At 39.7% G+C, this 27,500-nt stretch overlaps 1 pseudogene; it reads left to right on the top strand.

Moving 5' to 3' along the window:
- Positions 1-27,500, top strand: part of LOC107759412 ((R)-linalool synthase TPS5, chloroplastic-like) — a 252,355-nt pseudogene that overhangs the window by 132,623 nt on the left and 92,232 nt on the right.

Below are 27,500 nucleotides of genomic sequence, written 5' to 3'. Positions count from 1 at the left end.
TCCCTTGTTTGTACCTTTCTCCAAAGGTCATCGGGGCCAGTCTCAACAACAGGCGTCTTAGATGCAGCTTCTTTACTTGTTCCTCCCGGATGCTCAGGTGTATAGACTCTGCCAGTTCTAGTCATGCCTTGCGCCGCACCTGTTTCCTCCATTTTTGCTTTTCCTTTTCTCCTTTCTTCCACAACATAATCCCATGGGATAGAATCAGACTTGTAAGATGTCATGGGGGCTACCATGACAGTGAAGGGTGTAGTTACTTCGACTTCAAATGGTGCTTAGGTTTGTACCACAACGGGTGTGAGGGTGACCGGAGACGTTTTAGGATCATCTCCCTCCCGAATGAGTCTGATTGCCACTCCAGATCCCATTCCTCGCCGGTCTCTATCACATTCACTCCCTTACCTCTGTGATGCGGGAGAGGATTATTACAAACATTTGGTGCAACTTCCTTTGCCTGTATGACCTTCTTGTCGATCAGTTTCTGAATCTTGTCTTTCAGTGTGCTGCACTCATAAATTGTATGACCCTTCATGCCTTAATGATAGGTACATGTCTTGTTTGGGTTAATCCACTGAGAGAAATTCTCCATAGCAATGGCAGGGATGGGACGGACATAACCAGCATCCTTCAATCTCTCATATAATTGGTCTATGGGCTTAGTGATTGGGGTGTATTGCCTAGGTGGTCTGCGGTCGAAGTTTGGTCGTGGTTTTTGGTAGTTTTGGCGGACGGGTGGTGGTGAGTGGTAATATGCGGATTGAGTGTTATAGGCATAGTAGGTGGTATCAGGTCGTTGGTATCTGGGTTTTGAAAGTTGGTATGTGGGTAGAGGCGTTTGGTATGTAGGTGGAGGTGTTTGGTATGCGAGAGGAGACTTAGGACCCTGGGCCACCATTACGGCTCCCACTTCTTTCTTCTTCGAAATACCTCCCGATTGCAATGCTTTATTCGTGGCCTACAGTGCCTCGAAATTTGTCACCATCCCACTCTTAATCCCTTCTTATATTCTTTATCCCATCTTGATGATGTCGGAGAATTTGTGATTTTCAATAACCATAAGCCTTTCATAGTACTGCGGGTCTTGAGCTCTGACGAAGAACTTATTCATTTGTTCTTCTTTAAGTGCTTGCCTTACTTTCGCGGCTTCAGATCTCCACCGAGTAGCATATTAGCGAAAGGTTTCTATTGGATTCTTCTTGAGATTTTGAATGTAGAAAACGTTTGGTGCGTTTTCTGTGTTGAACCTGAATCTGTCCATGAAATCTGACGCCATGCTTACCCATTTAACCCACTTCTTCAGGTTCTGACTGATATACCAAGACAACGCATCTCCAATGAGGCTTCGCATGAAAAGTTTCATACGGATTCATTCATCTTTCCCCACTCCTACAAGTTTGTCACAATATGTCCTCAGATGCACTTTCAGGTCACCAGTTCCATCGAACATTTCGAACTTGGGAGGTTTGTAACCCTCCGGCGATTCCACATATGGCTGAATGCACAAGTCCTCATAGTTTAAACCTCCAATGCCTTTACCACCTTCGACACTCTGAACTCTACCAGTGAGCTTCTTGAGTTCTTCCACCATGTTCTTAATGAGCAGGTCTTTCTCGATTAATTAAGGTATGTATAGGGTTTGTTGTAGGGTGTAGGATAAAGTTTCCACGTATATGGGATTACTTTGATGAACTCTGGGAATCTAGGCATAATGGTAGTCATTGGTAGAGTTTTGGGGATCATGGGTGGGTTGTGGTGCATTCTGGAGAGTGTGATAAGTGGTAGTTTGTGGGTATGGAGTTGGATGATGGTGGTGTTGTTGAGGAGTAGGTACTTGTGGAGGGTTAAGGTTTTGAGGAGGCATGGGGTGCTGGTGTGGTGCAGGAGGATTTGGCGGTAGACTTTGGTTTTGTGTGTTTTGTGGTGGTTCTTGGTTTTGGGTAGTTGGATTTTGCTGGCTAATATCAGGGACATTGAGGGTGAGATAAAGGTTTGCCAAGTTTCGAACCTGCTCAAGTTCTCCTTGTAGCTCCAGGATTTTCTGTTCCAGAAGTAAGACTAGTTCATTCTGTGTCGGAGTACTTCGGCCATCCGAAGTTTCGATATTTTCTACCAGGGTGGCGTTGTCTTTCCTGATACCACTCAAATCGTCCATTTTTCCTTTCCTTTTTATTTTTCCTTTAGGATCTCTTGGTGGAGAAGGAGGTGGAGGACCTCTGGATCTAGTGTGATATGCTGACGATGCCAGTATGCACGAACCAACCTTGGGGAGTGAGAATAATCAAAAGAAAGAAAAAGCAAAAGGTACCCAAGTTAGTAAGGGGTATTGAAAGAATGCTTGCAATATTAAACAATGTTTTGCAAAATCATGTAATAATTCGCGTCCTAATTTGGGGATCTCATTGTGCCCGAGGTAGGCCTAAGCGACACATAGACTTGGAGAAAATTGATGCCAATAATTGCGTCGTTTCATTAATGTGAAAATGAGCCAAACCTTCACTAAATCGACAATAATAATATAGTTACTAATGGCATTTAGCCTTATTACAATTTAAATCTAAAACTAAGCTAGAAAACAATAAAGGACATTATTTGCTAGTCTACTTGGTCCATGAAGGACCTTCTTTGTGCTTGGCTCTTTTGACTCCATCAATCAAGTTCCCCTAGTCGCGCATATCCAATAATAAATAAGCCTTTGCTAGTTGCCGTCCTTCATTGACATCTATGTTCTGATAATCCGCAAGCCTCTTTCTCATCTTTCCCTCAAGCTTCATCAATCCTTGTTCTTGATATTCCAATCTTTCAGTAGACTTAGTGGCGATTTCATTCCATTCATTAATTGACTCCATGTCCACTTTATATTGTTCGAGATGTCTAGCTTCAGACTCAAAAACCCTTTTGCGAAGCCTTCTATACTTGACTTGTGCCTCAGCAACATCACCAATGATCCCATTTTCCAAATTGACCCCTGGCTTGACATCTCCCGCTATATCATCTACCAACCATGAAGGATAGAAATACACATGACCGGCATGGTACCTGTCTGGCTCGATAGTCTCTCTTTCCATAATGACCTTCTGGTTCCGCATATGTTGCACCTCGAACTTGAAAGGAATGATGTCCCCTTTGAAATCTGCCTTATACTGGACCATGTTGGAAACCCAAGGTATGACCTGTTTTCTTCCTGCTTGTCTCATTACCCTTCTAGGAGCATAAGGATAAATGCCTCGCAACCTGATCAATACCAAATGAGTAGTATCCCTTGAACTGATGATGAACTCACTGCTAGGAAACCACTCAAACATCCAATGTATCTTCTCGTCTGTCAGATTGCTGAAGAAACGTACCCAACTTACACCACTTCTGGGCTGTGCGAACCTATCTGGGATGAATGTCATTTTCTTTAGATGGTGATAAGCTATGTAGTCATTCAATGGACGTCGCAGAAGCTCTTGACGATATTTTCCCCTCTGAAAGTGTTCCAATAGCCACACTTGCAGTAATAGATTACAACCTTCAAAATGTCTGAACCCTTACTGGATGCCTTCCATTAATGTTCTTGCAACCATAGCTAAACGAGTGTGAATCCTTCCCCCTTTCATTGAAAATATCAACAAACCCAAGAAGCAAATGATGAATACATAAACTCGGCGATGCGTCAAACCTAAGGAGGTAATGGAAAGTTCCTCATGATGAAGATGGTACGACTTACTATGCCCATAACGCTCATAAAGAAACCCAAAGGGGATGTAGGATTACTTTAAGCAAAGCAATTCTTCGTTTTTCTTAAAGCCAAACATCTTTAGAAAACCGCGAGGGGTGCGTTTCTCTAGTACTAGTAACCCCAGACTATCCAATGGCAACTTAGCAAAATCTCATATTTCTTCTAAGAGAGGAGTCATTTCTATGTCACCAAATCGGAAGACCATTTTTTTCTCATCCCAGAACATGGTGGCAGCCTCAATCAAAGCTCTATTTGGTTGAATATTAAGCAAAGACGGCAAGTCACCAAGTACTCTTCTCACATGATTCTTGTCGCAAGGTGCAAGGTGTTTCCACCAGTCAAGTAGCAGAGGTGGGATGTTTTGGACCATGCCGAACCTGGGGACTTTGTGCTTCATTTTCTGCAAACAAATAAAGTTAGCCTTTCCCCCTCCAGATTCGACCACTTACACAATAATGATCAACATATTGGCATATTTTCTCCAAGTAATGCACATAACATAGTAGTGTCCATTGGGATTGTAGAAATTCCATCGAACTTTGGACAAGGCTTATCTTAGCGGGCTATTACATTGACAATGTACTAACCTGTACTAGGTTTAACATGATGTATGTACATTTAATATTGGAGTAAGATTTCTATAATAACCTAGACTGGTACTCCCAAGTGGACAACTTAAGAGGGAAAGGCACGGGACCATCGATTGCACCGTTGATCGACTAGTCTTTCGCAAATAAGCCTTTCCGATTTAAAAAAGGTAATTTTGGAAGAGCACGGACACTCATCAAGCGCCGCTATGTTGATAATTGGAATGAGTGAAATATGATGTGAAGCATGCTTTATGCAGAAATAATAACATGTTGCCAAGTATTTCCATGATAAAATACGTAAAAGCAGTAAATAAAATGGCAAAAGTAAATAGAGAAGAAAGACAAAAGAAAGGAGTAAGTTTAGTTCATAAAAGAAATGCGGGAACGTAATGAAGCAGGTAAAGAAGTGGGGATGGCAAAGGCATGATATAGCAGTTTTAGACAAGATGGAAAGAGACGAAGAGCGATCACAACACACAAAGGAGGATAGTGGAAAGGATGTGCATGTCATAGCAAATTTTAACAATTAAAGGTGAATAAGGGAAGGGATGCACATGTATCAGCGATTTTAAAAACAAATAAAGAAAAAGAGAGTAATCCACATAAGTCAAGTTCATTATGGTAAGAGCCTAAGTGTAAATCCCCAGCAGAGTCGCCATGCTATTGTGCCCCGTTTTCTTTCTTGCGAAATCATGTTTTGACATGTGACAACTATTTTAAATGGTTATTAAAAGAGACGAGTCGCACCTAATGATTTTTAAGGTGCGTTAGGGCACCTACTGTGGAAATAACTCTCTTTGGCTAGTCAACGTCACCAAAGATCGGGTAAAGGCTGAAATTAACTCAAAGAGAAGGTGTTAGGCACTCTTCGAGGTCCACAACTGTGGGTCCCGACTGAACTTAGAACTATGTGGATTATGTAAGTAGACTAGGTGATCAAATAAATAAAGAGAATATAAAGGTCGGAGAAGTTCATTATAACACAATTGGTGCAAATCTTAAGGACTACAAGGATACAACTAAAATGTTTAAACGAGTAAATATAGATATCAAGTATATAAAAAGGGGGGGGGGGTCCTAAGTTTTTTAGCCTAAAGGATTGCCCCGTACAACATAAATAATACTTCGCAACTCCTTTTAGATAGGAGTTGCTCATATTATTCAGCAGGCACAGACTATCATCTCCTGCTACCCGATTACTATGTTAAAGTTTCTTACCTAAAGCGTTTTAATTCGGTTCTAAGTCGTGTCCTACGCGTGCACTACCCGTCCTATGCCTACAGCCCAGAAGGCTTTGGACCTACTATTTGGATAGTTCTAGACTTTACTTAGGTTGCTAAAAAATGATAAATCTAAGCGACATTCAAAACATGTAGGACTGCACATAAAGACAATAAATGCTCAAGTTGGCCTCCACATGTAAGCAACAAATGCACGCGAGCAAGTTCAGAGTGTAGGAAGTAGACAAATTTCGGAATTAAGACGAGTTAGAGTCCTTAAATCCTATAGTCATGGCTTCTATGATTCTGATTTCCTGTATTATACAGGCAGTACTGCGACTTTACACCAAGGAATTTGCAGATTATAGGTATTGCAAACCTTTTAGGCATGATCTCTAATTATTTGCACAATGAGGAAGTATAACTATTTAGAAAAACTCAGGATTAACAGCATTGATTTTCATAGACAGGCTCTCTCGGCGAGTGAGAGTATTCTATAGGTAGGATTTTATCAGTCGGCATTCTAACTTGATTTTATAATACTTTATCCCCTATAGGCATGTTATCTAGGTAGGGTAGTATAATGAAAGCAACAGAAACAACTAATTAGTTAGTTAAAACCCTATAGTCATGGGATCTAGATGAGCAATAGCAAAGGCATGTATTAATATGTCATATAGGCATGACGTCTAACAAGCAATTACAGATGTCGATTTCTTTAGACATGCTGTCCAATAGCACACAGTAGTAGACATGGAAGCAGGTACAACATTTGCTTAAACTAACACACTTTGGATAGTATACATGTATTAAACAAGTTGAGTGGAGTGTGTGATTTCCTATAGGCATGATGTCTGTCGATGTACAGAAACATACTAAGCAAGAACAACAAGTAGAACACATAGGCCCTATAGGCATGCTTTCTACCCATTTGTGTAAGAATTAGAATACCCTACCCCTTTTATTAATTTCCCCATCTGTTGAGTTTACAAAAACATAAATTATTACAGACCCAAAATTAGTGAATACAAGTGCAAAATTAAATATTAAAAGATTACGGGCCCAGTACATATCAGGCCCAAAAGACTATAACCTATTAAAGCTTGGGCCTTCAGTAGGTTCTTTCCTCATACGTGCAACAAACCCAGATTCAAATACACCCCAAACCTCAGAGTGCATCAATTGCTCAACTCAAACTCACATAAGAATCCACACTAGGTCCAAATGGAAGACCTTCTTACCTAGCAATAGCAGATGAACAACTTAACCACAACAAATTAACAAACTACGCGTGCCAACCAAGTAAACAAATTTTGAAACCTACTAACAGAGGTTCTAGGACATAGATACTGAATCATAAACATATTGACAGGACTCACATAAGGCATATTAGAGCTTGCATTTTAGAAACAAAGGGGTTTTAAACATGAAAGCTAGGAGAATCAGTAGAGCTCTTTAACAAGGTGAGTTCGATATAGAAACCTAATAACATAGGTTCATGATCGAGTAATTATTCAACGGAGAAAAGGGTGTAGCATGTTGAAATCATTAAGAAGATTGAGGAAGGCCAATTTATAGGACAAACACACACATACTAATTCCCAGCAATCAAGACATTAACCAACATGGGTCAAAGATAAATTTTAAACAAGTGAGTCTTATTCGAAGCAGTTATTGTCAGAGAGATATGCAGTTCCATATGAAAGTGATCACATGAAGCATAGCAACACCAATGCAATGGCCTACTATAAACCTCAGCAATGTCCTAACTCATGAGATCATGCAACACTTAAAAGGGAATGAGACAAACAAGCATAACTTTTTGCACCCAATTGCCTAGATAGCAGGAAGAACTAACATATCCATTTTACCCTAGAATTCATCCTAAACCAAACATGCAACAAGGCTTGAATGGAATCATGCTTTAGTCAATCAACATAGCCTCAGAGATCTATCTTATTGGACAAAAGGACTTCATAAAGTCTAGAATGCCTACATAAAAGTGCAGGATAAAGCAGATGACACTCATTAGTCTAAAACAAACTAAGAAAAACTGGAATCCATTCTAATAACGAAGGAATCTCATGTGATGAAACCTAATGAATTCAACTAACAAAGAACATGGAATTGCATGGACATTATAGAACAATATCATGACAGTATAGTATTAAGGACTCATAAATAACGAGGAAACTAAATCATTCTTACAGAATTTAAACAACTCTAACAATAGAACACATATAAATAAACAGAAGGAAAATAGTTAACATTGCAAGAGTTAAAGACAGTAACCAGTAGTGAAATTAAACGAGATAAATAATAAGAAGTTTAGAATACTGGTAGCAATAATCCAAGATCCCCGATGCTTCAGAGTATTCTAGAGCCTCGAAAGGGCTCTGAGCAGTGCTTGCACCGGAAGAGGCTGATAATATTCTGGCCTTGGCTTTCAGCCAGCCAAAGACCCAAGTGTTTTAGAGAAGACGAACGAGTGAGGAAAATATATTAAGTGCAGTAGAAATGATCATTTCGTCCGTTTAAGGGGGTTAGGGAAGGGGGTTTTATAGTGTTAAGTTAACCAAAATTAGAAAAGGAAAACATCAATTGAATCATAAAAATAAGGCAAGAGTTACATGCAAAATCAATTTTGAATCGGATGAGGAGAAAACCAAACAAACCCTAGTTGACAGAAATCAAAGATTGGCCGAGGATCTTGGTGCATCGGACCCATATAGTCTTACTATAAATGTATATAGACAAAATATTGTCTGGATCCCAATGATTGAAGCTCATTCCCCTTGATTCGAAGATTTGTACTTGCCAAAATAGAGCAAGTACTATGTAATACCATAAAGAGGCAACCAATGGAGAAGCAACATAAGTATGGTAAGAAAATAACGGCTGGATCTTATTGTTAACGGGATTAGGAGAGGGATTAGAGAAAGGCGACGATTAGGGTTCTTCAGAGAAAAGGTGGGAGATTGAGTGGTTCAAAAGCGGCGGGAGTGGGATACTAGGGTTAGGGTTTTGGGTAAGGGTGGATTTAAGAGGGGAGGTGTTTTGTGAGCCGTTGATCTCTGAGATCAACGGCCGGGATTAAAAGGTAGATGGGGCGGGTCATAAAATAGGTATAGGGTGGTAGGTTGCTGGTATTGGGATATGGGTTATTGGGATAAAGTTTTAGGGTGTAGGATGGTGAACTGGGATCCGAAATTTGGCTTGTTTTGGGCCAGATTTAAAAATATAAGAAATTAAAGAAAAATTAATTTAATAAAATAGCTAAAATAAATATAAAAATACTATCAATGCAACTCAGTAATCTAAAACAATAGTAGAATATTATAAAAAAATGTAAGAAATTATTTTGACCTTGAATAAAATAATAAATACAATAGATTGTAAAAATATAGGTTGTTATTGCAAGATCGTGTTAATAGCCTAAAAATATTAATATAATTATTTGAAATGAAGTAAAAATATTTAAAACATATATGTGGATGAAAATAATAAAGTTTAATAATTAGTAAATATTCAAGTAATTTAAATGCAAGAAAATTAATTTTAAAGCTCTAAAAATTATGAAACATTATAAAACAAATGCTTATAAATTAAATAATGATGCAAAGATGACATTTTGAAAGTATGTATATACTATTTTAAAAATATATGAGTGCAAAATTAGGTATCAACAGGTGGAACCGACCAAGACTAAACACTAGTACCATTTTAAAGACGGGTTGGGACCAGCCTTCTATCCCGGTGAACAATGTTCCACTGATTAGGCGGGGACATAATTCGAACCTGCAATCTTCATGTAATGAGCCTGATGAGTTGACCAATTCCTCTACCTCGCATTCTCTTTCTTTGTTGTGAAGTGGATGTGGATTTGAACCACACAAGGATTTTCAGTCAAGCTGAGCTACCTGAACCACTTTGAAATAAGTCTCCTTTATTTATGTAATTTGGCCCGCCCCGGGATTCTAACGATGACTGAAGCCTCTATCTTGAGGGGCCGCGTGAGTTTATCTCTTTGAAGAAGGACGAATTCTTCTTTATATACACAATTTAATGTACGAAAATGGAAGAAGAGAACTAGGTCCAGGATTCTGACTAGGAATTACTATTTTATCCGATGAAGTTAGCTCTATTCCCTGACCTGACGGCGGGAACCATCTTATCTTAGGGTAGGGTTAGCCCTACTTACTTTTGAGTCTATCAGCTGCAACAAGGGCTGCGAGAACGAGTGTTGTGCTTGCCCCTACCGATACCACCATTCATTACCGTGAACCCTCCCCGCTTCTATATAGGCAGGTATTTCTTTAGAACAGATTCATTCCAGAACAGAAAACCGAATTTAGAATCAGAATCGTGCTTGGAGCCTATCGCTAGAACGAACAATACACCAGCGACCAGACTTGCTACGCTAGTAGGGCTTGTGGGCAAAGAAAGAGATCTTATTCTATCCTTAAGGATAGGAAAATCTAACTCACCCTCAGGGGGGGATATCGGAATAAAGTACCTGCCCCTGGATTCCACTATATATGTAAAGGGAGGTAGACTTGTTCAGTCCCTTTATAAGATAAGGATTCTTGTGTCTCTCTTTTAACTCCATAACAAAATCTATACATACTTGTCCTTGTTAACTCAGAGATTTGGATTGATTCATGAATTATCAGTGTAGATAGGCATGGATCTTGTATGAACTCAGAAGCCTAATAAGGGAGAGTCTGGGTCGACCAGAGGAAGAGTACTTCTAGGCTTTCCAGGAATTGGGATTTACTATTTAAAAGATGCTAAAAACTTACTTTCATTAGACCAGTCAATAAAGGTATGGTAGAGTAGTTGATCCCGACCCTTACTGGTAAAGAAGCTTCTTTAAGACACTGAGTTGCGTTAGCAAGAGTAGACTCAAAAGAAGAGCTAAAAGCTTGAGTTGAATCAGCTGAGAGTTCAAGCCCTTTTTCTTTAAAATAAGCTTCCACTTTTTGTTTCGTCAAATTTTATCATTCAAGCTCTCATCATAAAGCTGCAACAAGAATTATTCATGCGAGACTTAGAGCTCATTAAAAATGAACCTTGGCGTTGAAATTCTTTGAACTAAATCAGTTTTGTTCCTATCTCAAAGAAAATAATTTCTGACTTGCTTGCTTGCTTGATCACTGGAATCGAAGCCAACACAAGGATGGGAGGGAAAACGGAATACAATAGAGAATAAAAGCTACTCGATGGAAGCTTCAACATCTACTGGATCTGAAAGAGAAAGATAAATCTTTTTCATCTGTAACTACAAGATAGGACTTTATATCCGCCTATGATAGTGAGCCTCGAACCTTACTCCATTATATTAGAATTTTATTCGACTAATTCAGATACAAATGTGGGACTAATTTGCAAAAAACCTTCCTCTGATATTGAGTCTTCAAGATCCATACAGGAAATGATAATCCCTACGGAAAGATAGTTGGCTTCCATCCTAGACATCGTCTTATTGGCCCATGGAAATGATCTAAACTGAGAGGATCAAACCTTTCTTCTTCCTACTAAAGAAGATGCCGAACCTCATTATTTAGCGGCTCTCCAAAGTTAGAGAGAAGGGTGGGGGCCTTTCTGACAGGCATGACAAAGCGCTTTCAATGGTGATGAAAGAAGGGGAAATGCCTGTACGGTCAATATATTCTTCTTGCTTACTCGCTCAGCTCTATATACTTATATATTAGTTATCTCATTTGCTTTCAGACTGCTACCCACTCAAACTATTACTATTAGTTAAACAACCCTTTCTTTGTGTTTAACCGCGGTTAAACATAACCAAAACAAAGGGAGGAAAGAGCTATAAGGAAGGCAGATTCACTCGCTTTCGAGAACTAAGATTAACAGTTTATTGAACTCTTCTTTCATAGATTGGGAACATCATAAGCACCAGTATCCTATTGAGTTAGATGAGCTAGATGACTTTTATTAGATCCTAGCACAGCATATCTGAATTCACTATAGGGTTAAGAGTGACTTGCTTACACTGCTGAATAACCTTCACTTTAGCGAGCTGTAGGACAAACTACATTCAAGAGGAGAAATGGAACTTTGGATAAAAGGATCAGTGCCCGTAGCAGTCCTGGAGTTAGGTTATCATGGTCGTGATGAGCTCTACTAGAAATAAAATCTCTTCTATTCATAGATGAAGTCATATCTAATGGCCTTCGTTGCTCTTCAATTTCGTTCCCTAGTTCAATCCGGAACTCCAGATGTGTAAGTAGCGGCCAAGCGGCTCTGTCCTTTTCAAAGAGGTTATCCTTCTCTCTCCCCGCTTCTTAGTCTTATAGGATAGCTCACCATTCAAGTAAGTCACTTTACCCGACGGTTACTGTCTTCTTTTTAGCCTAATTGGTAGCAGTCCGTTTTTAGTACCACCTTTCCTTTTCTTCTCTTTCAGCAGCCTCGTAGGCCAACTGAAGACCGAATAAAGAAGTTCAAGCCTGCTTGAGATCTTTCCAAGACCTGGTCGATGGCTACTTCCAATTCAAGTTCCACTTATCTTAACACAACTCGGGCTAATCGACTCCCAGCCTAGCTAGAACTTGTGAAAGCAATCAAGACAAAGCAATACTTATTCCTTCAATGGTAAGAGCTGCAGATGAAATAGTAGTGGTTATGCCGACATCTACTCAAAGAAGAATATAATTAGAGTCAATACCGGTGTTATCCCCTTCCTCTACTACGCTTCCTTACTCAACAATCAAAGAAGCATTTTGGATTCCCCGATCCACTCTCGTACTAGTATGCTAACAACAGTTTAGGTAATACAGGGGCTAAGTGGTAATGTCCTATCTAAGAACCTACTTCCTTCTGATTTTTCTTCTCTTGGGGATTCATCTCTATCTTTTTCATAAAATGTAGTGGCCAAACCAGATAGTCTGTTTCCTCTCTTTTCTCGCTCCTCAAGAAACACGACTAGAAACTTCCTATTAGGAATGGATTCATTTTAGGTTGTGTTGTTACAGACTAGACTATTCTAACAAGGCAGGGGAGACGGATAACTAATCTAATACAGTACAGCTATGATCGGTAAATAGCGCAGATAAGATCAGATTGAATATGTGAAAGATATGGTTTTGGTTCTCTTCTGTCCCGTTCCTTAAATCAAAGAAGAATCCATGCCCAGGACTAGTGCCAGTGCATAGTCAAAGTCTTCCCTGTATGCCTAACATCCACTCCTTCTAGTCGAGTGCCTTGCAGTGCCTTTAACAATGAGAGAAGGCGATACCGAAGAGAATAACTCAAGGGCACTGGCTACTCCATCAACTCAATTTTGTTGCATAAGTGAGGATACAGTCATCATAGTCTGAACATTAAATCTTTCGTAGGCTCATCTCGTCGATTTGCATTCAAATCCTGGTCATTCATATATAGTCGGTGCTTTTAGTCATAGGCTATCGCCCATTCCTGATAGTCGCAGCTCTGACTGTTCCCTATTCCATTAAAGAATGAATGGGATGATATGAAAACAGTTGGGAAAAATTCATCTCTTTCCATCTCTATGTTCGCTAAACTTGCTTCCTTTCTTGATTTCATGAAGCCGACCTTAATAGACATCTCTTCCATTTTAGTAGATGGAAGATCCGGTGAATCAATTCAATTAGATACCGCTTACCTAGATGCGGTGCTTGTCCCTCGAAGCAAAGGTAAAGACCAAGACATTGGGGATTCTGAATCTTACCACACTTTCCTTAGGTCGAACGACTATTGATCCTGCCCCGATGAGAAAAGGGTTGAACTCATACTTGCCTTAACCTAATCTACTTGGATCCCGGATTTCATTCCATTTCCATTAAGGCATTCATTCCCTTCATGTAAAGGAAGAGTTCAACATAAGTCATTTCTCTGACACTGGCTGTTCTTTCTACCTAAACTTGCGACTTCTTTCATCAAAGATAGGTATGAGCTAGTTTTCTTGCTAAATCCGTCTCTGATCTTCTCTACTATTTTCGCTACTTTCTTGGGTGTAAGGTTCCTAATGTCCTAACTCAAAAAGTATATTTGTTCTTTCTTCCTGACCCTTCGGCCAAGCCGTTTTGTCTGTTCATTGGATTGATGTCCGATAGCTTTTCCTTCTCCCCAACCGCCGTCTGTCCCGCTACGCTAGTTCTACTGTGCTTTTCTTCCTTGGCTTAATAAAGAAGGCTAGTCACTTCCCTTATTCATAGGGGCAGCCCCTTTTCTATCGAGTAGTCACTCTTGGACTCTTTTTGTCCACAATGAAGTAGCTACTCAAGATATTAATATTTTAATTAACCATCAATGGATAAGGTCCAAGTTCATTATTTACCAATTTACCTGTAAGTTGTGTTGGAGAAGAAAGTGAATATATATTTAACCAATGACGGACTCTTTTCTACTGAGATAAAGGGAATAAGTGTTAGTTTTCGTAAATGGGCCTGAATGGGAAATGGAAGAGACACCTTTTGAATTGCACCTTTTCATCTCACTCTTTTAATTGTCTATAAATTTAGAGTCTTAGCCTCATTTTTCAAATATGGAAAATCTGAAAACTTCTCCCATCTTTTCTACATTGTTGCATTATTTTTCAAATAAATAAAGTGTCAAGTGTGATTTGCTCCGTTTGTTGAGTTCGTTGAAGTTCTGTAATTTCGATTGCCAGTATTACAAAATAGTTTTTTCGTTCTATCCTGGGAGGAAGTAATCCATAACCTTAGGCAATAGTGAGGGGATTAAATTCCTTAAGGATACACAATCAACTTGTGAGCTCGGAATTAATTTACGATTTGTTTATTGAACTAATGTTTCCTTTTCCTATGATTGTTTTATGAACTCAACAAAATGATGCCTTGATTAAACTTCCAAATAAACTGATTACAATAGAAATGCAAAGGATATTGTCATAAACTAAGTAAATAGTAACAGAAAGAAAGGAGATGAGGAGACAAAGCCACCGAGAGAAACATACGAGGGAGAGAGAGACCGGGGAAGTTTCTATAAAATTCAACCTATCGCACTATCATAGAATCGTGCTATTTAATTAACCAAACTCTATTTCGCATTTCAAGGTCCCAAATATAACTTTCCAGCCCATGTGATGGTTTCTTCAATCATTTTATTTTGTTTAGTGGCTTTTAATCAAACCCAACTTGCCTGCTACTTTCATTTGGTCCAAGCCCAATATCATTCGTGACAATACCCCCATTCTCAATGAGAACCTTGTCCTCAAGGTTCAAGGGTGGAATTCCAGTCAATAGGAAGTTAAATTTAGAGCATGAGGTGACAACCAATTGTTGGATATGATGTACATGCTGCTGCAAAAATGAAGAACTAGATGACTCATATGTTCCTAGTTTAGTAAGAGCATATAAGTCGTTGGGCTAGAAATATTTTTGACGCGAACACTACAATCTTCCCTTGAAGCAGTTGCATCATCAAAATGAATCCTCCAAATGTCAACGCATTAATAAAATTAATAGCAATACTATCACACTCATACATGGGAAACAAATTAACAATATCCTGCTAAGAGTATGTCACGACCCAAAATCCCACCACAAGAGTCGTGTGATGGCACCTAGTCTCTAAGACTAGGTAAGTCGATTTCCATTCTATTTTTTAAGCCATTTTAAAATAAAAATAAATAAGTAATCAAAACTAACAGCGGAACGAATAAAAATATACAACCTCCCAAGACTGGTAGTATTGAGTCACGAACTCTAACTGAATACATAGAATGATCACGAGGACCGAATATACAATATTGTTTGATTACAAGTTAACAGTACAATGAAATGAAAAGACTCCAAGGGACTGCGACGACCAAGCAGCTCTACCCTGAATCCTTATGATCCCGCTTTAACTCTGCTCAAGTCTGTTATCTTCAATATCTGGCTCTGCACAAAAATGTGCAGAAGTGTAGTATGAATACACTATGGTCGGTACCCAGTAAGTATCAAGACTAACTTCAGTAGAGTAGAGGCGATATACAGTCAAGAAACTCACTAGTCTAATAACCTGTACAATATAATATATAAAATAATGGAAAACAAATAACAATAGGGCAACATAAAATAACCAGTGGTATGCAAAACAGACAACAAGAATACCATTAATATCACTCAATAATTAATAAGTACAATTACACCCAATTAAATCAAGTCCTTCAAATAAATGTCTTTCACATATAATTCTTCCAAATAATTTTTTTTTCAAATATAATTCTTTCAATAAATCTTTTCAAATATAATTTCCTCAGATAAATATCTTTCAAATACAATTCTTTCATATAATACTTTCTAAGTAAAAATCCTTCAAAATAAATATTTTTAATATATAATCTTTTCAATTAAGAAGTCACCCTGTGACACCTCAGGTCATAATCTTAAAATTACGGGTCTCCGCCCATTTTCATATCTTTCCATGGCACTTCGTGCCCAAAATTAAATTATTATATTTCCATGGCACCTTGTGCCCACTTTTCATATCACAGCTGCATGAACAGTTCACGTGCCAATAATATTATCATTAATCACAACATCTCGTGCTCACATTCCATATCACAACTGCACGTACAATTCACGTGCCAATATCACCATTATTTACTCATGGCACCTCGTACCCACATTTCATTTTATAATCCACCTGGCAATAGCCACAGGCTCTCAATTTCAACATAAATCATATTGTTATCAATTTACCAACAATAAGACAAAACACATAAGGTATAAAAATAAACACAAAAAAATCACAACATCATATGAAAATCACCAACACGACACTCCACATCATCACATTTCATCCCTGACAATAGCCACTTGTATCGCTCCTATTGCCTCCATTATCACTCCTATAGCCACCCTTATCACTCCGCCCAGACAATATCAATAGCCACCCTTATCGTTCATATTGCCACCCTTATCGCTCCTATAGCCACCCTTATCGCTACGCCCAGACAATATTCCAACAAACACAACCACAGTGAAATGCCACCCTTATACCCACATAATATCAACGATAAAATGCCACCCTTATATCCTCAAAATAATAGTTAACACAACACAGCAATTTACACGGGAAATTATCACGGCAATATAACAAAATCAATTCATATCACAATTTGCCCAATGGTCACAACCAAATTCCAAAGCTACAACCAAGTTAATTAATTTCAGGACAATAGCCAAAGGCTCCACACAATGTGTACAACACCCAAAAATAATCAATAGAGATAGAAATTACTCAACAAAAAGCAAAGTCTTCATTAAATCCAAATTTTCAATAATTATATAAAACACCTCTTCGTAAGATCATTTAATTAACTATTTACAGAGGGAGAATCCATAATGAAATTAAATTCCAATAATTATCTAACCAACAAATTCACGGAATTACATAAATAATCAAGTAACAATCACATCAAATTGTCATATAACAACAGATTCAACAACAAGGATTTAGGCATGACAAATAGATTATTAAATAAATGCCAACAATTATCCAATTTACTACACAATATGCTCAAGACTATAACTCAATAAAATTTGCATATATAAGTCTGAGTACGTACTCGTCACCTCACGTACTAGGCTATTCACATATCACAAATGGCATATAAGACTCAATGCCTAAGGGGTAATTCCCCCACTCGAGGTTAAGTAAGACACTTACCTTTTTGAAGTTAGGCCGATATTCCAAAATAGACTTCTTGCTTGAATTGACCTCTAGACAGCTCAAATCTATCCAAATTAATTATATAACTTCACTAAAATTCATCGGAAACAATTTCGGATAATAATGCGTCGACTTAAAAATTTATTCCAAAAAGTCAACAAAAGTCAACGCGCGGCCCGTCCCTCGGAACCTGACATAATTTTTATGAAATTCGAACACCCATTATGATACGAGTTCAACCATAGCAATTTTATCGAATTCCAATAACAACTCTACCTCCAAATCTTAAATTTATATTTTTGGAAGATTTTACAAAAATCTTGATTTTTCCTCCATTAAATCTGAATTAAATGATGGATTCAAAAGCATAATCATGGAAATTAATCAAAACTGGATAAGAATAACTTACCCCAAACACCCACGCAATAATCTCTCCAAACATCGCCTTCTATCGAACTCCAATGTTGGGACTTTTAATTATGCCCGGATAGGCCTTCTTCGCATTCGCGACCAATGCTCCGCGTTCGCGAAGGCCAACTGTGTCTGCCACAACATTTCCTCTTCGCGTTTGCGATCTCCTTGTCTCGTTCGCGAAGGCCAACTGTTCTTGCCCCAACATTTCCTCCTCGCGTTCGCGATGACCAGCTGACCTGCTCCTTCGCGTTCGCATTCTACACTTCGCGTTCGCGAAGGCCTAACGACCTCAGGCCTAACTCTTCCTTACTTCTTCGCATTTGCGTTGCCTTGGCCGCGTTCGCGAAGGCTTGCCCAGCTCCTTCTCCTTCTTCACATTCGTGTCTACTACTTCGCGTTCGCGAAGGCCAAACCAACAGCCCCTCAAATTCCTCTTCGCGTTTGCGTGGCTCTCTTCGCGTTCGCGAAGAAGGAAGTCAGATACCAGATACAGCAGTTCTGAAACAGTCCGAAATGATCCGAAACCACCCCAAAACACACCCGAGCCCCCCCGGGACTTCAACCAAATACACCAACAAGTCCTAAAATATCATACGAACTTAGTCGAATTCTCAAATCACCTCAAACAACATCGAAACAACGAATCGCACCCCAACCTAATATCTATGAACTTTAAACTTTCAAATTCTATATCTTGTCCCAAAACACATCAAATCAATCCGAAATGACTTCAAATTTTACACACAAGTCCTAATTGACATAACGAATCTGTTCAAATTTCCAGAATCGGATTTCGGACCCGATATCAAAAAGTCAACCCCCCTGTCAAACTTCCCAAAAATTCAACTTTCGGCATTTCAATCCTAATTCCACTACGGACCTCCAAATGAGTTTCTGGACACGCTCTTAAGTCCAAAATCACCCAACGGAGCTAACAGAACCGACAGAACTCTATTACAGAATTGTTTTCACATAATTCTGACTACGGTCAAAATTCTAAGACTTAAGCTTCCATTTTAGGGACTAAGTGTCTCAAATCACACCGGATCATCCGTAAATCAAACTCGACCACACTCGCGGTTCATAATATATATTGCGAAGCTGCTCGAGACCTTAAGTGTGATGACCCAAAATGTCATCTTTAAATTTAATAAGTAATTTTGTGTTCTAAGACCTCGAAAAGCACCATTTATCAATCCTTGACTTGCATGCGCAATCCAAAAACTTTTTCGGAAAATTTTCATGTGAAAAATAGATTAAAATGTGGAATAGAGCTTCAAAACTCAAGTGAATTGACTTTGGTCAAAACTTTTAAAAAACAGACCCGGATTAGTGTTTTGACAGTTCCGGTAGCTCGGTATCGTGATTTGGGACTTGAGCGAATGCCGGAATTTAATTCGGAGGTCCTTAGCTCAAGTTATGATCATTTAACAGAACTAGCAATTTAAAGGCTAAAGATTCCAAGTTTGACCACGGGATTGACTTTTTGATATCGGAGCTGGAATCCGGTTCTGGAAATTTGAACAGCTCTGTTATGTCATTTATGACTTGTGTGCCAAATTTGAAGTCATTCCGGATTCATTTCATATGTTTTGGCACGAGATTTGCAAATTGAAAAGTTTAAAACCCAAAGTTCGAATCGGGGTGTGAATTGTAATTCCAGCGTTGTTTGACGTGATACGAGACCCCGAGTAAGTCCATATTATGTTATTGGACTTGTTGGTATATTCGTACGGGGTCCCGAGTACCCCGAGAGTGATACGGATTAAAATCGGATCAAGAATTGGACTTAAGCAAAATCTGTATTTTTCCTTCTACTGTAATCGCATCTGCGGATGTTTCTCGCCGGTGCAAGCTTGCATAAGCGAGCCTTCAATCACTGATGCACCCGAGCGTGGCTGGGCAACAGTCCACAGGTGCGGAAACCTGCACGCACACGAGCGTCCGCAGAAGCGGACCAAATGATCGTAGAAGTGAATGCAGCGCAGGTGCGCATTTCTCCTCCGCAGGTATGAGGCCTCGCCTGGCAGCACCTTTGGCAGATGTGAGATTTTTCTCACAGGTGCGAGCCCAGGCACCGCAGGTGCGGAAATGCCTGGGCAGTGTATATATCAAAGAGTCCGACATTTTTACTCATTTTGGTCATTTTGAGCTCGGTTAAGGCAAATATTTTGTCGATTTTCACGGAAAACATTGGGGTAAGTGTTCTTATATCATGAATCCGTAAATATATGGAAGAAAAATCAGATTTTTCTAAAATCTTCCAAAAACAAAAATTTTTGATTTGAAGGTCAATTTGATATCGGAATTGGACAATTTTTGTATGGTTGAACTCGTATCGGAATGGGTGTTCGGATTTCGTGAGTGTTTCTGGGATTTGAGACGTGGGTCCCACTGCCGAATATTTTAATGAATTTCGGATTTTTATCCGGAAAATTTGTAAATTCATATGGGATTAATTCCTATGATTCGTATAGAGTATATTGAATTGTTTGTGAATAGATTTGAAGCTTTCGGAGACAAATTTAAAAGGAAAAGCTGTGGTTAAATAATTGATTGGAATTTGCAAAGCGAGGTAAGTGTCGTGGTTAACCTTGACTTGAGTGAATAGAAACCTTAAATTATTTGCTATGTGAACTGCATGTGAACGACGTATAGGTGAGGTGACGAGTGTCTATACGTTGTCAAATTAATTGTTTGCCTCATTACTTGAAAAATCATAAATTGTTTTAAATCATAAATTAATTATTATAATAATTGTTTCTCTCCTATTCTTTGTCAAATATTAATTCTTGAATTCCTGCATTCATTGTTACATGCTATTTGAATTATGTGTTTTAATTGTTATTCGACATTTAGCATATTAAATATTAAACTACCTAATTTCTCTATGATTTTCATAATAAGTTGTTAATTGTCATTGTTTGGTTCATAAATAAATTATAATTATTGTGTTCCTTGATGCTTAATAATTTCTCATTGGACGTGGTATTCATTGGAGTAAGTTTTATTACATTTATGGGTTGTTTAAAATTATATTGGGGGAACGGGTTGCATGCCGCAACGGAAGTAAAAGTGTATGTGTGTGTGTGTGATATATATATATATATATATATATATATATATATATATATATATATTGGGGGATCCGATTGCACGCCGCAACAGACTTATTAAAAAGTCTATATATACTTGATTGAAATAATAAAATAGACTTATTTAATAGTCAATATTGGGGGATCGGATTGTACGCCGCAACAGACTTATTTAAAAGTCTATATATATACTTGATTGAAATAAATATATGACAGACTTGATTAAAAGGAATATATTGGGAGAACGGGTTGCACGCTGCAACAGAATTGAATATGAATATATTGTGAGAACGGGTTGCACGCTACAACAGAATTGGTTGAGATAATAATGGATTATGACTGCTGAGTTGGCTTCAATTATTATAAATGAATTACCTGATTTATTTCTATTATATTTTGTTATTAATATTGCGTACAGGCTAATGTAAGTGAACCGCCTTAGCTTCGTCACTACTTCGTCGAGGTTAGGCTCAGCACTTACCAGTACATGGGGTCGGTTGTACTGATAATGCACTCTGTACTTCTTATGCAGATTTCGGAGTTGGTCTCAGCGGCGTACCATCGACTTGCTCGGATTTCAGCTACCAGAGGAGACTTGAGGTATAACTGCATGGCGTCCGTAGTTCTGAAGTCCCCGTCTATTTTACATTAGCTGAAATTTTATTTCCAGACAGCTTTATTTTATTCAGACCTTTATTTGTATTTATTTTAGAAGCTCATGCACTTGTGACACCAATTTTGGGATGGTATTTAGACACCGTTGTTTTTACGGGTTATTTCTCTATATTTCAAACTTTGCTTCTGCATTTGTTTCTTGGATTATTAATAATTTAAAAATTGTTTAAAAATTGGTTAATATTATTCTAACGTTGGCTTGCCTAGCAAGTGAAATGTTAGGCGTCATCGCGGTCCGAAGGTGGGAATTTCGGGTCGTGACAGTTGGTATTAGAGCACTAGATTACATATGTCTCACGAGTCACGAGAAAGCTTAGCAGAGTCTGAAGGATCGGTACGGAGACGTCTGTATTTATCTCTCAGAGGCTATGAAGTTTAGGAACAATATCACTTCTTTCTTATTCTGTCGTGCGACTTTATTCTATCATCGATGATTGAATCATTCTAATTTTATTCTCTCGCAGATGGTGAGAACACGTAATACCTCTACCGATGGACAGGGACCAGAACCCCTGGTGGCAACTGTGGCCAGGGGTAGAAGTCGAGGTCAAGGTCGAGGTCGTGCTAGAGGCCGAGGCAGAGGCCGAGGTAGAGCTCAGTCCAGAGCTCGAGCAGCTGCACCTGTTATAGAACCTCAGGTGGATCTTCAGGAGGAAGTTCCAGTTCAGAATGTACCAGCTGGTCCAGTTCAGGTCCCGAAGGGATTCATAGCCACTCCAGTACTTCAGGACGCTCTAGTCTATTTGGTAAGTCTTATGGAGGGCGTGGCCCAGAATGGTACATTTCCAGTGGCACCAGCTATCTTATAGGCTGGGGGAGGAGCACAAACTCCCACTACTCCCGCTCTGGAGCAGATGGCTCCCCAGAATCAGGCTCCAGCAGCCTCGCCAGTTGGGGTAGTTCAGCCAGTTATTGCGGCACAGATCGGTGATAGGCCTGCCATGTCTTTTGAGGACTTATTGAGACTCGATAAGTTCACTAAGCTCTTTCCAGTTCACTTCAGTTGTACACCTTCTGAGGACCCACAGGATTATCTTGAACGCTGCCATGAGGTGCTGCAAAACATGGGTATAGTTGAGACCAATGGGGTTGATTTTGTTGTATTTCAGATGACGGCTTCCGCCAAGAGGTGGTGGAGAGATTATACATTGACCCGACCAGTTGGATCGCCTGCACTTATATGGGAGCATTTCTCTTAGCTATTTCTGGAAAAGTTCCTCCCTGTCACACTAAGAGAGGAATTCCACAAGTGATTTGAGCGTCTACAGCAGGGTAGTATGGCTGTTACTCAGTATGAGTCCCGTTTTATGGATTTGGCTCATCATGCTGTCCTTTTACTACCTACGGAAGGAGAGAGAGTGAGGAGGTTTATTGAAGGACTCACTCACCCTATCAGACTTCAGATGGCCAAGGAGACCGGAAGTGAGATTTCTTTTCAGGCAGCTGCTAATGTCGCTAGGAGGATCGAGATGGTTCTTGCACAGGAGAGAGAGAAGAGGTCCGATAAGAGGCCTCATCAGTTCTGTCGTTTCAATGGTGCCTCGTCTGGAGGCAAAGGTAATTTTGGTAGGGGTCATCCTCCCAGACCATTTCATTCAGCACTACATGCATCTCCCGGTGCTTCAAGGAGTCACGGCCCTATTATGCCTTACTTTGGGCAGCTAGTATTCAGTGCACACTCAACTCTTATCAGTGCACCACCACTCCAGAGTTACTATAGTGGTTATCCGGGCCATCTCGGTCAATTTCAGCTTCAGTAGCCACGGCATCAGGATAGGTGTTATGAGTGTGGGAACATTGGTCACGTCAGGAGGTATTGCCCTAGATTGACGAGTAACAGATCTTGGCAAGATTCTCGTGTCATCATACCGGCACCGGTTGCTTCACCGCCTGCTCAGCCAGCTAGAGGTAGGGGTCAGGAAGCTAGAGGTGGAGGTCGGGCCTTTAGAGGTGGAGGTCAGGCCGATAGTGGTGGAGCCCAACCCCGATTTTATGCTTTTCAAGCTAGGCCTGAGGCCGAGTCATCTGATGTTGTGATCATTGGTATTTTTCAGTTTGCCATAGACATGCTTCGGTTCTATTTGATCCAGGATCTACTTATTCCTATGTGTCCTCCTATTTTGCTTCATATTTGGTTATGCCTTGTGATTCTCTGAGTGCTTCTGTGTGTATCTACACCGGTGGGAGACTCTGTTGTAGTAGATCATGTCTATCGTTCGTGTGTGGTTACTATTGGTATTCTTGAGACTAGTGTGGATCTTTTACTTCTTGATATGGTAGATTTTGATGTCATCTTGGGTATGGATTGGCTGTCTCCTTATCATGTTGTATTGGATTGTGATGCCAAGACAGTGACCCTAGCCATGCCGGGTTTACCTCGGTTAGAGTGGAAAGGAACTCATGTTCATTCTGCCAGCAGGGTTATTTCTTATATGAAAGCTCGGCATATGGTAGAGAAAGGGTGTCTAACCTATTTAGCTTATATTCGCGATCCCAGTGCGGAAGTTCCTTCTATGGACTCAGTACCAGTTGTTTCTGACTTTCCAGAAGTATTTCCTCAATATTTTCTAGGGATGCCACCCGATAGAGATATTGACTTCTGTATTGATTTGGCTCCGAGCACTCACCCAATTTCTATTCCACCATACCGTATGGCCCCGCTAGAGTTGAAAGAATTGAAAGAGCACTTACAAGATTTGCTTGATCAGGGATTCATTAGACCCAGTGTCTCGCCCTGTGGTGCACCAGTATTATTTGTAAAGAAGAAAGATGGCTCTATGCGGATGTATATAGATTATCGGTAGTTGAACAAGGCCACTGTCAAAAATAAATATTCGCTGCCAAGAATTGATGACTTATTTGATCATCTTCAGGGTGCCAAGTTATTTTTGAAAATTGATTTGAGATATGGTTACCATCAGTTGAAGATTAAGGCATCTGATGTCCCTAAGACAGCTTTTCGGACTCGGTATGGGCATTACGAGTCCTAGTGATGTCATTTGGGTTGACAAATGCCCCGACAGCATTTATGGATTTGATGAATCGGGTGTTCAAGCCTTATTTGGATTCTTTTGTGGTTGTATTCATTGATGATATCTTGATTTACTCCAACAGTCGAGAGGAGCATGAGCAGCATCTTCGAAATGTGCTTCACACTTTGAAGAATAATCAGTTATATGCCAAGTTTTCAAAATGTGAGTTTTGGTTAGACTCAGTTGCCTTTTTGGGGCATGTGGTATCGGTAGAAGGCATAAAGGTGGATCCCAAGTAGATTGAGGCTGTACAGAATTGGCCTAGACCTACTTCAGTTACGGAGATCCGGAGTTTCCTGGGTTCAGCAAGTTATTATCGTCGGTTCGTGGAAGGGTTTTCATCTATAGCAAGCCCATTGACCAGATTGACCCAGAAAGGTGTCGCATTTAGATGGTCAGATGAGTGTGAGTTGAGATTTTAGAAGCTCAAGACCGCTTTGACTACAGCGCCAGTGTTGGTAATACCCACAGGTTCAGGATCGTATACGGTATATTGTGACACATCTCACATTGGTCTTGGTGCAGTATTAATGCAAGATGGCAAGGTAATTGCATATGTGTCGCGGCAGTTCAAAGTTCACGAGAAGAATTATCCTCTTCATGGCTTAGAATTGGCATCCATTGTTCATGCGCTGAAGATTTGGAGGCATTACCAATACGGTGTCTCGTGTGAGGTATTTACTGATCATTGTAGCCTTCAGTATCTATTCAAACAAAAGGATCTTAATTTGAGGCAGAGAAGATGGTTGGAGTTGTTGAAAGACTATGATATCACCATTTTGTATCACCCCGAAAAGGACAATGTGGTAGCCGATGCTTTGACTAGAAAGGCTGTGAGTATGGGCAGTCTTGCATATATTCCGGTTAGGGATAGGCCATTAGCTACAGATGTTCAGACTTTGGCTAATCAGTTCGTGAGGTTAGATATTTCAGAACCCAGTCGGGTTCTAGCTTGCATAGTCGCTCAATCTTCTTTATATGAGCGCATCAGAGAGAGGCAGTATGATGATCCTCATTTACTTATCCTTAAGGACACGGTGCGGCACGGTGATGCCAAACAGGTTACTGTAGGGGAAGATGGAGTTCTGCGAATGCAGGGCCGTATTTGTGTGCCTAATGTGTATGGGCTTCGTGAATTAATTCTTGAAGAGGCACACAGTTCTAGGTATTCTATTCATCCAAGTACCGCTAAAATGTATCAAGATTTGCGGCAATATTATTGGTGGAGGAGAATGAAAAGGGATATAGTTGCATATGTAGCTCAGTGTCTGAATTGTCAGCAAGTTAAGTATGAGCATAAGAGACCTGGTGGTTTGCTTCAGAAGTTAGAAATTCCTAAGTGGAAGTGGGAGCGTATCACTATAGATTTTATTGTTGTGCTCCCAAGGACTCAAAGAAAATTTGACGCAGTTTGGGTTATTATGGACAGGTTGACCAAGTCAGCACAATTCATTCTAGTGGCAGTTACCTATTCTTCAGAGAGGTTAACTGAAATTTACATTCGTGAGATTGTCTGCCTTCACGGTGTGGTCGTGTCTATTATTTCAGATCATGGTACGCAGTTTACCTCACATTTCTGGAGGGCTGTACAGCGTGAGTTAGGCACGCGGGTGGAGTTGAGTACAATATTTCATCCACAGATAGACGGACAGTCAGAGCACACTATTCAGATATTGGAAGACATGCTCTACTCTTGCGTTATAGACTTTGGAGGTTCTTGGGATCATTTCTTGCCACTTGCGGAGTTTGCTTATAATAATAGCTACCAGTCGAGCATTTAGATAGCTCCATATGAGGCATTATACGGAAGGCGATGCCGATCGCCAGTTGGTTGGTTTGAACCGGGAGAGGCTCGGTTGTTAGGTACCGATTTGGTACAGGATGCCTTGGATAAGGTCAAGATTATTCAGGATCGACTTCGCACAGCTCAGTCTAGGCAAAAGAGTTATGCCGACCGTAAAGTTCGTGATATTGTATTCTTGGTTGGAGAAAGAAAATTTCTATGAGTTTCACCTATGAAAGGTGTAATGAGGTTCGGAAACAATGGCAAGTTGAGCCCTAGGTATATCGGACCCTTTGAAATTCTTGAAAGGGTGGGTGAAGTAGCCTACAAGCTTGCATTACCACCTAGTTTATCAGCGGTTCATCCGGTGTTCCATGTGTCTATTCTCCAGAAATATCATGGTGAACCGTCCCATGTGTTAGATTTCAGCTTAGTCCAATTGGACAAAGATTTGACTTACGAGGAGGAGCCAGTGGCTATTCTAGCCCGGCAGGTCCGACAGTTGAGGTCTAAGAGTTATCCTTTAGTTCGGGTACAATGGAGAGGTCAGCTGGTAGAGGCATCAACCTGAGAGTCCGAGTCGTACATGCGGATTAAATATCCACACTTATTCACCAGCTCAGGTATTTTGTTTCTAACTCCGTTCGAGGACGAACATTTATTTTAGAGGTGGAGAATGTGATGACCCAAAATGTCATCTTTAAATTTAATAAGTAATTCTGTGTTCTAAGACCTTGAAAAGCACCATTTATCATTCCTCGACTTGCGTGCGCAGTCCAAAAAATTTTTCGAAAAGTTTTCATGTGAAAAATAGATTAAAATGTGGAATAGAGCTTTATAACTCAAGTGAGTTGACTTTGGTCAACATTTTTAGTAAACGGACCAAGATTATTGTTTTGACTGTTCCGGTAGATCCTTATCGTGATTTGGGACTTGGGCGTATGCCCGGAATTTAATCCGGAGGTCCCTAACTCAAGTTATGACCATTTAACGGAACTAGCAATTTAAAGGCTAAAGATTCTAAGTTTGACCACGCGGTTGACTTTTTGATATCGAAGCCGGAATCTGATTGTAAAAATTTGAACAGCTCCGTTATGTCATTAATGACTTGTGTGCCAAATTTGAAGTCATTCCGGATTCATTTAATATGCTTGGCACGAGATCTGCAAATTGAAAAGTTTAAAACTCAATATTCGAATCGGGGTGTGAATTGTAATTCCAGCATTGTTTGACGTGATACGAGACCCCGAGTAAGTCCGTATTATGTTATTGGACTTGTTGGTATATTCGTACAGGGTCTCGAGTA

The sequence above is a fragment of the Nicotiana tabacum genome, unplaced genomic scaffold, assembly GCF_000715075.1.
Source record: "Nicotiana tabacum cultivar K326 unplaced genomic scaffold, ASM71507v2 Un00001, whole genome shotgun sequence".
NCBI lineage: Eukaryota > Viridiplantae > Streptophyta > Magnoliopsida > Solanales > Solanaceae > Nicotiana > Nicotiana tabacum.
The sequence above is the reverse complement of the archived record's forward strand: the minus strand, read 5'-3'. Positions and strand labels throughout refer to the sequence as shown.